This window comes from Cryptomeria japonica, chromosome 10, assembly GCF_030272615.1.
Source record: "Cryptomeria japonica chromosome 10, Sugi_1.0, whole genome shotgun sequence".
Taxonomy (NCBI): Eukaryota; Viridiplantae; Streptophyta; class Pinopsida; order Cupressales; family Cupressaceae; genus Cryptomeria; species Cryptomeria japonica.
In genome coordinates, this window is record NC_081414.1 from 202,072,877 (window position 1) to 202,086,559 (window position 13,683).

The window sequence follows — 13,683 nt, forward strand, 5'->3', positions numbered from 1 at the left end:
TTTCAAATCCTACACCTAAAATCACCCATTCCAAGATTGAGCCCAACTTGTGAGTCCAATCATCATGGATGCAAGCGTTCATGACCCATTTTATCTCCTCCTCTCCACGACCCAATTCTAGGCAACCACCATTGATGCAATGCCAACATTGGTGCGATATTTGTGCTTTGAGTGCAGGAAAGTATCCCCTAGCAAGGTCACCATGATCTCCACAAATGCATCATCCTAGAAATTGAAAAGGGCTTTGAGTCATTTTGCAGAAATTGACCCTAAATAAGCCAATTGTTGTTGAGGAGTTGTAAGTGAGAAATTGGCCTCCATGTCATTGCAAAGATATGCTACCCGCCAACATCACTATTTAATACGTCACCTTTGCCAAATTTGCCACCTTTAAAAACTAGCTCGCACGAGTGGAGTCACACCAACATGCCATTAAATGAATGCCATCTACTCATGGTAGAGAATGACCTCTCTCCCAATCCAATTGGGACAAATATGTAAGATTATGGAAATCCTTTAAAATCTCTACTGTACCATCGGTATTGAATTTTGTTGCCCATTTTGAAAGGGCATCGGTCACGTCATTTCCCACATACATGCGAAACCTCAAACTCCTCAATGGTGTGGAGTAATTTTTAATAAAAAAAATAAATTTATTTAGATGTCATGCATGGGCTTCCCCATTTTAATAACATTAACAATAATCAAAGATTCTCCTTCAAAGTGAATTTTTGAGAGGCCTAGCCATTTACCCATTTTGATCGCTTGTAGAGCCGCTTGGGCCTCTGCCATATTGTTGGTTCAATCAGATAATTTTTTCACTCCTATTGTGATGATGTTGCCATGCCAATCTCGCACAATAAAGCCTTCTCTAGACGAACCTGGATTACCATTAGATGCACCATTAAAATTTACCTTGTACCATGCTTCCCTTGGAATGCTCCATGCAACTTTCTCTCTATCTTCCTTGCTCAGATTAACCCGAATGAGCCCATTAACAAAAATTATATGATATTTATTACTAATAATAAAATATTAAGTATTTCTTATATCAGGTCAAAATTTATAAAATAATAAAACATATAAGAATGAATCTATATATATATATATATATATATATATATATAAGTTGTGATGAAGTGGGCTCTAAAAATACATTAGATAATAATGGACGCATAAAAATACATTATTTAAATATATAGATTATGAACTAACTATTATTCTTTTTAATATTCTTTCTAATTTTATGGTGACATGTTTTGATGAGGTGGTTTTAGAATTATTTTTGTGTCAAAAATCAATTCTCACAATTACTTAGTGGGCCTTAGTAAAGATATGATGCACTCAATAATATTTGTTTGTTCACGAAGAAACGAAAAAAGAATATTTTTCCTAAAACTATATTTAATAATTTTTATAGAAATTAGAATTAATCTCGTGTGATATCCATCCCACCATTTAATTATTTGCAATATCTAGTACTTATTGTCTATTAATATGTCATATTATATATATGTGACTTATTTTTTTATTAGTTCTTGCCAAAGGCAAAATACTATTACATTCATTGCAAATATTTTATAATTTAAATTTTATTTTTATTTTAAATGATGATGAAAATACCATTTTTCTTAATTCTTATTGGTTTGTGTAGGTGTAAAAATCAATTTTCTAAAAAAAATAAATACATGCACTTGCAAATAAGGCATTAAAATCAATATAGCACAGTAAAAAAAAATTTATTGAGGACATTTAAAATTTATTGGTGTCTCATGATTTTTCAATCTTCCCTACTAAAGTAGAAGTTAAGACATTTACTATCAAATCAAATGGGTCATTTATTTTATTCTTTATAACCAATGTACACTTTTTTTTTTTTTGAATAAAAAGGGGTAAAAACTTTATTGAAAATCAGACACAAAAATTACAAGGAGGACCAGAGCCCCAAGGCCCCAAAAAAGAGCCACAAGCCCAGTCCAAGATCAACCAACATCATAGCTATCCATGTCCTCAACAAAAATCTTCTGCAAGACCTGATAGTAATCCGAGGAGAGATGCTCCCAACCTTCAATTTTCCAATCACTGTTATGTTTCGAGGCCCACTTAGCCAAATAATCAGCTGCTCTATTCCATTCACGAGGAATGTGGATGAAAGACACCTGCTCCATTAAAGAACTAATTTGAAGAATCCGATGAAAAATCCCCACCAGCTGCCAATGAATCCCACTCACCTTCTGCTCTGTCAACAAATTAACAATAATTTGTGAATCTGATTCACAGATAACCTTCCTTTGACCCAACTCCCAAGCTCGCTCCACGACATAGAGAATAACAAGTCCCTCCATAAAATTATTATATTGCCTCCCTTTATGCATCGAAAAGAAGAAAACCACCTCCCCCATACAATTCCTACCAACACCACGAACACCTGCAGGGCCTCTTGGGTTGCCCCTGGAGGAGCCATCGGTGTTAATCTTGATAAACTCATCCTGAGGGGGTCTCCACTTTCCCACCCTTTGGACCTTCTTCATAGCCCATCTACCTCTCCTGACACAAGCGAAAGTGGGAGACAACTCCTGCCAGTCAAACCTACTCAAAATATCCGCCTCATCTCTATCCAAGGGAAAATTCACCTCACATTTAGCTTCCACCGTCTCCCGAATCATAACCATGATTCTATTCCACACTTGCTGCACTAACAGTCTAGCCTCACGAAAGATCCTCCTATTCCTCTCAAGCCAGATCCAGAGTATGAAAATGGGCCCAATATACCAGGCAGTCTGAAGGAAGGAGGACAAGATAAGAGGTCTGCCCAAACTACTCCAAAACTCCAGTAGAGAATCAACATGGACACAAGGACGCTTCCACACCCCCCACCAGTAATGCCAAATAAGCATAGAGAAGGGGCATTTGAAGAACAGATGAGAGGAATCTTCCTCTCCATAACCACACAAAGCACAAATAGAAGGCCCCAAGAATCCCCACTTGCGAATATTGTCCCAAGTTAGGCATCTATTCAAGGCCAGAGTCCAATCAAAGTAGTTGCATTTCGGCCAAGAAAGATTATTCCAAACTTGTTTCCACCAATGCACCTCTCTTCCCTCCAATCTACGGTTCAACAATTCCCGGTATCCACTAGCTACAGTAAAGACACCCTTAGGATTCGGAGCCCAGGCAAGTCCATCCCTACCCTTGAGGGCACTACAGTGTCTACTCACCCAAATGCCATGCAGCTCAACACACTCTTCCTCCATCCCAGTAACCGACCACTCATTAGGAGCCTTCCACCACCACAACTCCAACCACCCACACCTATAAACAACCTTGAAGTCACTCACCCTTGACCATCCTGCCTCCAAAAACCTCTAGCTAAGGTTCCCAAGATTAGGAAACTGATCAAGGATGGGGGGGTAACCATCCCAAGAGTCGTTCCAGAAGAGGACCTCTTCCCCCCTCCTGCATATCCAAAAGAGACCTTCCTTAATGAGAAAAGCCCCCTTCTTGAGAGTATACCAAATCGTTGAGCCTTTTCCCTCAAGCGGATATCTTGGAACCTCCTGCACTAGGATCCTCTACATATATTTGAAGGCCAAAATCTTAGCCCAACCTTGATCCCGCTCGACACACCACCTCTAGTACAGTTTAGCCGCCAAAGCCTCCCCAAATAAAATAGCCTCCCTTAAACCAACCCCCCCCCCCCCCCCCCCCATCTGCTTCGGGCTGCACACCAAGTCCCAATTGATAAGACTCCATTTGGCAGAGGATAGATTGCCTGCCCATAAGAATTGCCTTGCCAAAGAGTCCAAACCCCTCAAGAACCACTTAGGAACCACTTGAAGCATACATTGGTAAATCAAAAGAGCCTTAACCACCGACTGAATCAGTTGAACCCTCCCAACAAATGATAACCATCTGTGAGTCCAGTGATCAACCTTCGAGCGAAATTTATCCAAGATACCCTGCCATGACTCCCGAGGAGGGTTACCAGGAGAAATATGAATACTCAAATAAGTCTAGGGCAAAGATCCAACTTGGAATCTCAAGATAAGGGCAATCCTCCTTTGAATAGATCCAGGAGTGAAGGATAGAAGATTTATCCTCATTGATCAACTGGCCCGAGGCCGCTAGGCAAACATCCAAAACCTTACGCAAATTAGAAGCTTCTCTGATCCGAGCAAGTCCCATCAGGGCTGTGTCATCAACAAACTGCAAATGAGACTACGGCTGCAAGTCATTACCCCAACTCCAACCCTGAATACTACCCAGACCCACATTATGCTTGATCAGCCTCCCCAGGCCCTCAACCAAGAGAATGAATAAGTAAGGGGAAAGGGGGTCCCCCTGGCGAAGACCCCTAGACGCACCAAATAGATCAGTATGATCACCATTGATTAGCACCAAGAAAGAAGTGGACGTAACACAACTCATAACCCATTGGATCCATTCCTCAGCAAAGCCAAAAACCCTAAGGATCTTATGGAGGATGATCAATGTACACTTTAATTAAATATGAATTATTTGATTATTTTCATTAAGGTGAAAAGGAGGGTAGAAGTTGTAAAATATATTTATTATTAAATATTTATGTTTTTTTTTATAGATAATGGACCGAAGCCGATAAGGTGTAAAGTAGAAGTTACCAGAGAAGTTAGGCATATTTACTATCAAATCAAATGAGTTATTTATTTTATTCTTTATGGTCAATGTACACTTTAATTAAATATATGAATTACTTGATTATTTTCATTAAAGTGAAAAAGAGGGTAGGGGTTGTCAAATATATTTGTTATTAAATATTTATGTTTATGTTTATTTTTATTTCATTAGTTTATATTTATATTTTATTATTAAATATTATATTTAATATTAAATATTAGTAATATGTTTATTATTATTAAATTACATATTTTAATTTATAAATGGTTTTTAAATTTAAGATAGAAGATAATAATTTCTTAATACATTCATTTTATTATATTCCACTCTTTGTTGTCATTTTGTTGTCAATGAGTCTTAGTTTTTTGGACCTATTTATCTTAATTGTTGATTTTTCATATTTTTAAAAACTAACTTCACGTAAATTCATAATTTTAATTATATTTTAATATTTGATAAATTAATTTAATAATTTATTTTTAATCAGATTTTTTTCTCATTTAATTAATTTTTATATATAAATATGATAATATTTCTATTATATTAATTTTACATTAAATTTAATATATAATTATTCAAAAATATATTTTTGATAGATGCCTTAAATATATTTATGTAAAAGGTATCCAAATATTTATATCTTTTTACAATATTTATATTAAATTTGATACTTATTTACAGAACAAAATATTAATATTTAAACTTTTATTAAAACAAAAAATATTAAAATATGAAAATTATTTTTAAGTTTGGTTTTACTTGTATTTTTAAATATAAAAGTTAAATTTTTAGCTTTAACAATTTTAATATAGTTGATTTTTTAACAAATTTTATTTGTAGTACAATTTTAATTTTTTATATTTTATTTATTTAAATTAATCTAAATATATTTATATGTTCAACTTTGTTTGCTCTCCATTGCTATCTCTCCATATTTCTTCTTCAATCTATTTCTTTATATCTATCTTATTGTCTTCTAGCTCTTTCTATCCCTTTGTCCTCCCTTTCTCCCCATATCTTCCTCTCATTCTCTATTTCCATTTCCATCTCTACATATCTTTACTAACCTCTCTAACTATTGACATATCATATCTTTATCCAATATTGACCAAAAAAAAAAAAGCATGCCAAACAGTAATCAAAATTGAATTGATTTATGTGATAGATGGAACTGCTCATAGAAAAGGTTTGGCAGAAATAGTGTGAAGGAATTTAAACATAACATCTCAGATGCCCAAGCTAAAATTTACAGCTACATGGTACTCGCAGTCTGCTTTACGTTCTTGTCATAAATACATTCACAATGTAATAGTGAATTAATTTTGATTGCTATCTTTAATCTATTTTATTCTGATTGAAGAGATACAAAAGCATTCTACATGTTTTCAAAGGTAAAAATTTATCATATTGTAGATATTAAATTTCCACAGTTCATAATGATAATTATGCTGAACTTGTGGATTCAACTGTGTATGTATACACAGTTGAATCCAGAAACAGCATAATATGATGGATTACCACTGTTGATTGTTTCCATACGTAGATATTTATGATACATAATATGTATGATGGATTACCAATATTCAATGTTCATTTTTTGTTAGAGAACAATAACTTGGCCCTTTTGAACCATGGATTTTATATTTGATCAGAATTCAACAAGAAAATTGACAATAGTTTTTTATTGAGGTTGCTTTCAACAGCTCTATCAAGCATAGTAAATAAGCTGAGAAAAATGTTTTTTCCAGTGATGGCATTGCTCTTACATGTTATGGTTGCGGCAAGATTCTACTAACATCTCACATAAAAATACTATTGATGGGCCTTACCAATGTGCTTCGGCTTTCACAAGAAGCTGAAAGATGCCAATCCATTGATTTCGGGCGCCATATACAGGATTCCATTACATATTCAATCTAATCAGCTCTAAAACTACTCAAAAATATCAGACCTAATGTTGATTTAAATAGAAAGATCTTAGGGACCTGAGCACCCACCTAAAGAAGATACAAATAAGTTCACATAATTGAAGGAAATTCATACAACCATGCAAAATACAGCTTATGGTTTGAACTGATCCTAAATGAATATGATCAAATTTACACGTTTTTATGTGCTTTTTTCCATTGCTGTTGCAAAAAGCCTCGTCATAGACTACTTAATATCCTCTTCTGTCTAACGTCAGGAACGACACAAGTGAATCTGCCCACATAAAAACTAAATCAGAAATCAGCCTCTTCAAATGCTAATCACAGAAACATGGCACTTCAGAAACAAATGATAAATGTATCTAATCTAAATCCAAATAGAACCCAAATGAGTAAAAATGTAATGACTGAAATGGGCCAGAGCTTTCGCCTTGGAAGATCCAGTGGGCTGAGCATGGATTATAGTCAACCTATCTTTCAGTACCGAGGTCACAGAGAGTCTATAGAAGAGCATGGATACTTTCCTCACTCTCATCCATGCCTACCAATATCACCCTTGTTTGCTTTCGCCTTGGAAGATCCAGTGGGCTTAGCATGGATTATAATCAACCTATCTTGCTCAGTACTGAGGTCACAGAGAGTCTATAGAAGAGCATGGATACTTTCCTCACTCCCATCCATGCCTACCAATATCAACCTTATCTTGTTTGCTTCTTCCATAGATTTCCTTTTTGTTTTCTAACTATGACGCTGCAATTTAGCTTAGGAGTACAAGTAAGATAAAGTTCTTGATATATCTGCTCTTAGACTAGGTCCTGTTAAACCAATGACATATAAAGAGAGAAACAGGAGCATTGCAATTTATGCTCGTTGGATGAGCTTCTATTCATTTGAAGTTTTGGCAGTTTTGTTATGGTATCTGCATCGTATACAATTCATGTATGTAACTACTGACTCGCTGTTTTGTTCAAGCATGCTCCAGAAACTTTTGTTTGATTAGAAATGGATAAGGAAAAGGGTACTAAATTGAGTGGAAAAATAATGTAAGCATTTAAGTGCTAAATTGAGTGGAAAATGAATATATACATACCATAGTGAAAAGATTTACCTCTAGATAATGAATGTGCTGATGCAACATCTCACTTTTGTTGAGCTTTTGGCTTTTTATAGAGAGATTTCTTTGAACGTGCTGATGCAACAGTGGAAAGATTGACCACTAGATAGTGAATGTGCTGATGCAACATCTCACTTTTGTTGAGCTTTTGGCTTTTTACAGAGAGCCTTCTTTGCAAATGTCCACTAACAGATAAAATAGATATAGTCCAATAATTTTTTTTCTCTGCATGACATAGATCCTATAGAACCCAAACTATCAAGAGGAAAGCACCCAATAATCCTTCCTTCGTTAAATATACATACAATGAAGCCCAAATGAATACAATCATTGCCTACTCTGTTCAAACCTTGGTATATATAAACAAGAGTATGGATGCAAAGGCAACCGATGCAGAGAAATGCTCTTCAAAACAAATAGGGAACATATACCAGCTACTGCTGCTGATATAAAACAACAGAATTGTTCTAGAATGAAATAAAACAAAACAAAAAATGATTTGGTTGTGTACGGATTAATAAAAACAAAATCAAAGCTCGCTGAAACCATGGCAAGTGACTTACCTTAAGATTCTGCACAAATTGTGTCACGCAGTCAACAATGTTGATGAGGAAAAATGGGCAGAGTTTGCAGGAAATATTACATAACCCTAACAAATCAGAATTTCAATTTCGAGCTTTCCCATGTCTACATACTTGGATTTTTTGGGTCTGGTTTTGTAATGAATGGACTACAGGTGAGAAGCTTTAGATGGCCAATGAAGCTGATAAATGAGGGCTATGCTATGGTTTCTGCATGTATACAAAAATTTCATATCAGAGACAAGGCATGTGAACTGTTTGCAGAATGCCACATAACAACCAAAACCTTATACGAAACATTAGGAAATGTCTTACATTTTTCCCTGCTCGTTGTTCGTTGGTGAGAAGATTTTTTTTCTTGACTTTCAATAGGAAAATGAAAAAAAACACTGGGAAAAAAATGAGGGGCAAATCAGAAAAAGAGAAAACGTTCTAAAATTCTGATTTTAAGATCAGAATGCTGCACACCATAGAAAAAGCTGGCATGCTTCCTGAATGGAGATTAATAGACGTTTAGTGAGGTGAAAACATAGTTTTAAAACTCGTGGACTCGCCACAGACTCACGAGTCCATGGGAGCCACAAGTCGACTCGCCAAGGACTCGCGAGGCGAGTCCATCTGAAAGACTCGCGAGTTTTTGCCAGGACTCGCGCGAGTCTTTTGCATGGACTCGTGAGTCTTTCAGATGGACTCACCCGACCCAGAAAACAGTCATGCAAGCTTTAAAAATGAGTTTAACATGTGAAAAATTTTGGTCTCTCTGTCAGGATTCATATATGGAATATAACATTTAAGTATAAGTTTCTTATACTTTAAGTTATATTCCATATATACTGTCAGAATGTTTGAGAGTGGTTTCGGACCTCCAGGAGTTATAATGCAAAATCTAGTTTTTGGAGGATTCTTCAATTTTCCAGACTTAGTCAAATTTTAGGATCCTTCGGTGATGCCCCTTGACCCCAACTTGGGGGCGCTGCCCCCAAACCCCCGTCGAAAAATATAGGGGGAAATTGCGCCGATGGAAGTAGGGAAAATTTAACCTCTGAGTTTGATTAGGCTCCATATAAAAGCATAATTAGCATTGAAGAAATCTTGGTATTATACATTTTAGAGTTGAAAGTTTGAAACTATGAGTATCTGACATGTGTAATGTTTCAATTATGGCTCTTATGTTCTCTAAATGCATTAATTTCTTTATGTTTTTTTGTAGAACTATGGTTTTTTTTTTTGCCGAGTCCTTGTCGAGTCTTTCACGAGTCTTTCACGAGTCCGAGTCCGAGTCCAAATTTTTGGTTTGCCGAGTCCGTGGCGAGTCCGAGTTTTTCAACTATGGGTGAAAACATAAGTCTTTGCCTATACAGACTAAAAACACATTATACAAGGTTAATCACACACTGCTCAGTTTATTCTACATGCAAAATAAAGCATATTAAACACATTTAAAATTACATAGATTACCATAAACAAGTATGAAAAACAAAACAGTGAAGAGGAGCTTTTGGTTTGCAATGAAGTACAAAAGAAGAGGAAAGAATGTGATAGAGGAAAAGAGCACAGACAGCGTGAAAGGAATTCGCGAAACATGACACTTGTTTGTTGAAAAGCTGAGCTTGCATCATGGCATCTAATCCCAATATCCCAGCAAGTTTCCAATATTTTATAGAAGCCTCTGTCTTTCATTTCTGGTTGTTGGATTCACGTTGGCTGCACCATGAATTCACATTATAAGTAGAAACAAAAATTACACAGCGAAGTCCTTCAAAACAGGGTTCTAATTGTAACATCAAAATCATCATCTAGATCTGGTGCAGGAGCACCTAGAGGGCTCACGAAGATTCCTTGTCTTTTGTTTTTGTGTTTTCATGTTTTTATGATGTAATAAGGTCCCTTGGACCATTTCATAATGTTTTGATAATGATGTAAGGCTTTGGTGCCATTTTGTGCTTTGTAACCTATCAGGACCTACTTGGTCAACTAGTGGTCAATGGACACCCAAGTGTGCACAAATGGGTGACATCAATGTATTTTCTATGTTTGAGCCATATGTGGCCTATTTGTCCTGATTCTCATGTGTCTAGATGAGTTTGGTCGGTTCGAGTTCAATGTTGCCAAAGTTGCAACAAAAGTTGTATGTGCAACTTTTGCCAAATTTGTAAACCAACGGCTATTTGGTTCAAAAGGTGGTTATATCTGGTTGGCAGTTGTATATGGGCCTATATAAGCCACTTCCCAACTGAGGCAAAGGTTGTTAAAACATTTTTGAAGAATTTGCAATACAAACATCTCCGTTTTCCTTGAATCTTGCTGCAAAAACATGTAACAGTCATTTAATTCTCTTTTGTACGGATTGATGCTGGCCTAAGATGTACTTGGCATGTTAGAACAGTGAGTTGTCTTCCATCTCCAATTGGTTTGAGGTGTTTTAGTGCAGTAGGGAGAGAGATCTTCACAATTTTCTCATACCGGGTCAGAAAACCCTCCAAACCTAGGGTTTTGAACAAATGGAGCCATAACTTGACATTCCATGGGCCAAAAACCAAGATCTTTTGGGGAATGTCAAGTATAAACGTGTATTATAGGATTTTGGAGGTTTCAGAGATGGCCATGAAGGATGGAGGAAGGACCAAGAGTTTTTAACCTGGCATCTCCACGTGACAGGTTAACGGTTTGACTAAGTTTTGAGGACTGGGCAGAATTGAAGAAGGTTGGACCCCAAATAGTGATGGATTTGCTGGATTGGAGGTTGATAGAAGGTTTTCCATGTGGTGGCTTGTTTGTTTGACCAATTTGTAGGGTAGTTCCTTTGTAAAAGTGACCTAATTGGGGCTCTAGGGCTAGTAGGTCAGCATTGATTCTCAAGGACAATCCAAAGCATCAAAGGTTGGATTTGTTGCATGTCTTAGACCTTGTTGAATCATTTCATTTCATGTATGCACGTGGTGTCAATATTCCTTGTGGTTGTGTATATTGGTGCTGTCCAACGTTGAAGGGCTACTAGGTCAAAGTGTGGTCTTCATTGTGTCAAACTCTAGATTGAAGGTTGTGATCAATCTAGTCTCCTTTTGGGGTTCATAAATGTTGTCATAAACATGTTTAAGGGTTTCTTGATCACTGCCCAATGTCCGCCATGTCATGTGCAAGATACCTTGTGAGTAAGTGTTGAAGCCTTAGAAGGGTTGGCTTGGTATTGTATGATGAATCACCCATCATACCTAGAATGCTTGTGCTGATGCTTAGGGTCTTGTAGGGTCTGAGATTGTTGTGTGACTGTCCCCAAGTTGGACCTATAAGTTTTGGAGCTCTGTCCCAAAAAGTTGTTTTGTCAACTCAAACCCTCACAGGGCTCTGCATCAAAATCACAGAGGAAAGTTGGGTTTGACTGTTAACATCAGAATCATCATCAAAATCACACAGTTGAGTCCTGTTTTAAGGAATAAAAAAGGTTCTAACTATCAACATAAAAATCACACAGGAAAGTTTTCCAAATAGCCTTCTGATTGTCAACATCAAAATCATCAAAATCACACAGTTGAGCCCTATTTGAGGGACTTTTTATTTGGAAAGTCCTCCAAGCAAGGCTATGATTGTCAACATCAAAACCATCATCAAAATCACAGAGTCATTCCATTCAAACGGGCCTCTGTCAACATAAAAAATCACATAGTAAAGTCCTTCAAACAGAATTCTGATTGGCAACATCAAAATTGCAGAGTCTAGCTCTGTTTGGAGGACTTCCCACAGAGATGCCAAAATGAACTAAATAGCACACATACAATTGCCTCTCAGAGAGTTAAATCCTTACAATAATTTTTTTCAAAGGAAATATGAATACAATGTTGCTTACCTTTTTAGGAATGAAGAAGCCTGAAAAGAGAATGAATAGAGAATAGCATACTGCACCAACAACTGCAGCAAATCACACAGGAAAGTCCTTCAAACAGGGTACTAACTTCTGATTGTCAACATCACAATTACACAGTCGAGTTCTGTTTGAAGGATTAAAAAAGGCTCTAACTATCAACATAAAATTCATACAGGAAAGTCCTCCAAATAAGGTTTGCTTCTCAGCATCAAAATCGTCAAAATCACACAGTCAAACTCGGTTTGAAACATTGAAGGACATTCCATTCAAACAAGACTCTGACTGTTAACTTGAAAAATCACATAGAAAAGTCCTTCTAACAGAATTCTAATTGGCAACATCAAAATCAGAGTCGAACCCTGCTTGCGTTTGGGATATTGGGATTAGACGCCATGATGCAGGCTCCGCTTATGCATTTCTTTCTGGCAATAAAAACATAAGTAAGGGTTCCTTCCATACTCCCTGCGCTCTTTTCCTCTGTCACACTCTTTACTCTTCTTTATATGATAAAAAGCCTTCCAAGAGGGCTCTATACCACATGATTTTTACGTTAACAGTACCCTGTCTGGAGGAAAGAAGCCCTACTATTAGTAGGGGTCTGTTAAAACCACTGTCATTTTTTAACTGAAACTCAAAATAGAAGTGCGAAAAATGTGGGTACCGTTATTTCACCGTTCAACACGATGAAAAGTATTGGGCCCTACTCAACTATTTATTTTTCTTTCTAGCAATGCTTTTTTCGATTTCTTTATTGAAGAAAAATAAAAAGTGGAATTAATTAAAGGATCAATCTAATGAATAACAATCAGGGTTACATTAAACATGAGTTAGTTTGAAATGTAATAATAAGAGATGAGAGGTATTTAATTTTTTATTTTCATGTATTGATATGAGATAATTTGTTTTTTTATTGTTATCAATGATTAGATTTAAAATTTCAGATTGGATTCAAGATTTGTAATTTATGATGAATTATGTTTGCTTCTAAACTAATACAAAACAAAATCAATTCATGTAGCTTAGTTGAGAACTAATTTCTTTCCATACAATCTAGTCCTATCATAAATCTATCTAATGATGATGCGACTGCACTCTACTCCTATCTTTTGTAACTATTTTTAGATGGAGGGTTGTTTAAAAATTATAAGGGTCTACTATTTACTAAGGGAAGACTATGGACTACCTTGTTAGTAGTTAGGCCTCTTCCATTGTTAAACAATATCTATGTACACAACTAGTAACCTCATTGTGATACTCTACAATTATTTATAGTTAGATATTTTGTTGATATTTTGATGAAACTAATAGTATAACATTGTTTATATAAATATGTGATCCTAGTGATTCAACTCAAGGGATGATCAAAATCTTTGCAAGTGTTGGCTAGGGACCTAGACATTCCATATTTGAGTTGAATGGATTAGGTTGTTTCATGAAACATATCCACAAAAAAGGTTGTCTATGTACCCTTTTTCAAGCTAACAAAAGTCATTTGGGATTAAATGCCCTTCTCTATAGTAATTGGATAAAGCTACAAATTTT

At 35.9% G+C, this 13,683-nt stretch overlaps 1 long non-coding RNA gene across 1 annotated transcript; it reads right to left on the bottom strand.

Annotated features, from left to right (window-relative positions):
• Positions 1-6,310: 6,310 nt before the first annotated feature.
• LOC131031471 (uncharacterized) lies at positions 6,311-12,788 on the bottom strand. Its single transcript, XR_009103047.2, has 2 exons — positions 12,124-12,788; positions 6,311-9,983 (listed from the first exon to the last, which is right to left on the bottom strand). It is a non-coding gene; the product is annotated as an uncharacterized LOC131031471 (long non-coding RNA).
• Positions 12,789-13,683: the final 895 nt, after the last annotated feature.